Here is a 3,536-nt window from a genome sequence, read left to right as displayed (position 1 = left end):
TATATGAACATCAGATATACCTGGCAGAAAGTTCTGGCATAAAAAACATGAGGATGGGCTGTATAGTACATACATATGCACATAACTGCACATACACGTACAAAAAATTCCTCTCGTTTTTTGTTTTTATCAAGGGAGTATTCCATACACACATATATGCATGTATGTGTGTACAATCAGGACCGGTTTTAAGGCAGAGCAAAAGTGGCAGCTGCCCTGGGCCCCATCGGTGTTGTGGGGCCCAAAGCAGCTGCCTCATACTTGCCAAATATCCCAGTTTAAATTCCCTTATCCCTTGAAGTTTTAGTCCCGTGCTGTGTCCCAATATTTCACTGTAAAGTTTTGTTTCTTCTGCCCAGCTCTGCCCTATTGCCATGTGCAGATCACTCACCTACAGATCCTGTGTCTACATGGAAATAACATGCATTGATATGTAAATAGCGGCAGAATTAATATGTAAATAGCCATGACCGCAGCATTGATATGTATATCATGTCCCCCTGAGGTAAAGGAGCATGCTTGAAAGTCCTGCCTACAACTATAGTCATTAAGCCCAACATCAGCCTGTTCTGCAAAGGTAAGCAAATTGGAGGTAGAACCCTTCTTTAAGAGAACATGGTGCCACAGCACCCTGAATATTGGCGCATGTGATTACGCACATCTCAACCGATGCATGAGGGTTTGATTAACAATTAATGGCACTTCTGTGTATCTGCTAAAGGGGAGCATGTTTCTGTGGTGTCAGGAAAGCGATTTTGCATGTATTCCTGACACATTGGGACTTGGTGTACAATCCTTTCATTCACACTAATGGCCAGTGTGAAGGTGCCCCTTACATTGGTGGTCAGTGTAAATCCCTCTTTTCATTGGTGGTTACTGTGAATGCTCCTATTACATTAGTGGTCAGTGTAAATCCCCATTACATTGGTGACCAGTGTAGAAACTCCTCTTTATGTTGGTAATCATTAAAAAATCCAAACTTGCATTTGTGGTGAGTTTGGAATCCTCCCTTACATTGGTGGTCCATGTAGAAGCCCCCTTACATTGGTGGCCAGTGTAGAAATCCCCCTTTATTGGCTGTTGATGTAAAATCCCCCATTACATTGATTGTCAGTGTAAATTCTTCATAACATGTTCAATGTACATTTGCTTTTACATTGCTGGTAAGTGCACAATTGCCCTTACACTGGTGGTCAGTGTAAATCCCCCTTTACATTCGTGGTCAGCGTAAATCCCCCCTAACATTGGTGGTTGGTATAGAAGTGTCACCTTACATTGATGGTCAGTACAAATCTCCTCGACAATGGTTATCAGTGTAAATTGCCCCTACATGGAGGTCATTGTATATTCCCCCTTACACTGGTGGTTGGTGTAAATGCTCTTATTACATTGGTAGAAATCCCTCTTTTCTGTTGGTGGGTGGTGTAAAATCCCCCATTGCATAGTGGTCGGTGCAAATTCCCCCTCACACTGATGGTCAGTGTAAATCCCCATCACATTGGTGGTCATTGTAAATTCCCCATTACATTGGTAGAATCGCCCACTATATACTTGCCAAAGATTTCCAGCTGTTTATGCAGTCCCGGGTCGTTTTCAGGTGTTACCGACATCCACTTCTCCCACCAACCAGGAATCTATAATATATATCTTTTTAATCTCTGCTGTATCTATCTGTGCCTCTCTGGCTTATTCGGCTATTTCTTTGTGACTTGGATTTTTTATTGGGCACGTGAGTATACTAGTGACGCATATGCATTTTATTGATCCATCTGCTGTATTGATCGATATAAATACTGATCTAGCTATGTTGTTTAAAAATATTTATTTCTTTATAGTTTAGATTGTTATATTTAGAATAATATTGCATATTTGATCAACCCTGAAGAAGGAGTGGGTATTACTCCGCAACTGATTAGAATACTCCCAGGATGTTGCTAAGCGAAGTCTAGTGTTACTGCCCACCTTTAACAGACATCTTAAGTCTCCCAGAAGGTGCGGGAGACGCCCACACTTCGCCTCCCGATCTCCCGGGAATGATCGGTGCAGCGGCTGTTCCTCCTGCTGCGCACCGATCATCCCAAGCTTCTCTGTGTACTCCTCCCCCATCCCCCCATGTCCTTTTTCGCCACCCCTTGTCCCCCGTAACCGGCTCCCCTACTCTCCCGCCAGCTGTGGGGAAAAATAGTAATAGGACACAGTGAGCGAGATCGCTCCTATGTCCTGTGATTACTGAGCAGGACTGTTTAGACCCCTGACATCTCACCAAAGCCCCCCCCCCCCCCCCAAAAAAAAAATATTGTAAAAAAAATTAAAAAAGCATCGTGAAGAAAAATTAAAAACAAATTAAAATGTAAAAAAATAATTTATTAAAAGTAAAAAAAAATACTGACACCATCCACTCGGACATGAAATATGAGCAAAGCATATCCCTCTATAGTGTGCGCTTGTCTCAATTAAAATCACTTTGTTCCTCTGCTATCAGTATAAATCACTTCTGACAAGTTTTTTCTGACACCAAGAGACAGGGAAGGAGATCCAGTTGATTGACAGCCTCAGCTCTGTTCCTGTGAGCTGTTTGAGGGGGGTGTGTTCCTTCCCTTCATTCAGCTCTCAGAGGTCTCCTCACTGAGCTTTGCAGAGTGAAACTTCAGCTTTATGAATTCTGCACTTTGAACGGATGTAGGGAGAAGAATACTGCAGATAAACAGGTATAACGTATGTAGCAAAATTAGTTTCATCTCTGCGTATCACCTGAGAATAGTCACTTCATTGGGTATATGTAAGGGTTTATAACCACATTAGGCTAAAAAAGGCAGAGTGTTTAAAACTACTTTAACCACTTTCAGACCGGACCATTTTGCTGGTAAATGACCAGAGGTCTTTTTACAATTTGGCACTGCGCTGCTTTAACTGGTAATTGCGCAGTCATGCAATGTTGTACCCAAACAAAATTTGCGTCCTTTTCTTCCCACAAATAGAGCTTTCTTTTGATGGTATTTGATTGCCTCTGCGATTTTTATTTTTTGCGATATAAACGTAAAAAGACCGAAAAATTTTGAAAAAAAATGATATTTTCTACTTTTTGTTATTAGAAAAATCCAATAAACTCATTTTTAGTCATACATTTAGGCCAAAATGTATTCAGCCACATGTCTTTGGTAAAAAAAAAGTCAATAATTGTATATTTATTGGTTTGCGCAAAAGTTGTCACATCTACAAACTAAGGTACGTTTTCTGGAATTTACGCAGCTTTTAGTTTACGACTGCCTATCTCATTTCTTGAGGTGCTAAAATGGCAGGGCAGTACAAAACCCCCCCAAATGACCCCATTTTGGAAAGTAGACACCCTAAGGAAATTGATAAGTGGCATGTTGAGCCCATTGAATATTTTATTTTTTTGCCTCAAGCGATTGAATAATGACAAAAAAAAATTTTTTTTTTTTTTTTTTTACACAAAGTTGTCACTAAATGATATATTGCTCACACATGCTATGGGCATATGTGAAATGACACCCCAAAATAAATTCTGCTGCTTC

This window comes from Lithobates pipiens, unplaced genomic scaffold (genome assembly GCF_037356315.1).
Source record: "Lithobates pipiens isolate NorthernLeopardFrog02 unplaced genomic scaffold, aLitPip1_a1.2 Scaffold_19, whole genome shotgun sequence".
NCBI lineage: Eukaryota > Metazoa > Chordata > Amphibia > Anura > Ranidae > Lithobates > Lithobates pipiens.
This window is presented reverse-complemented; position numbering follows the sequence as displayed.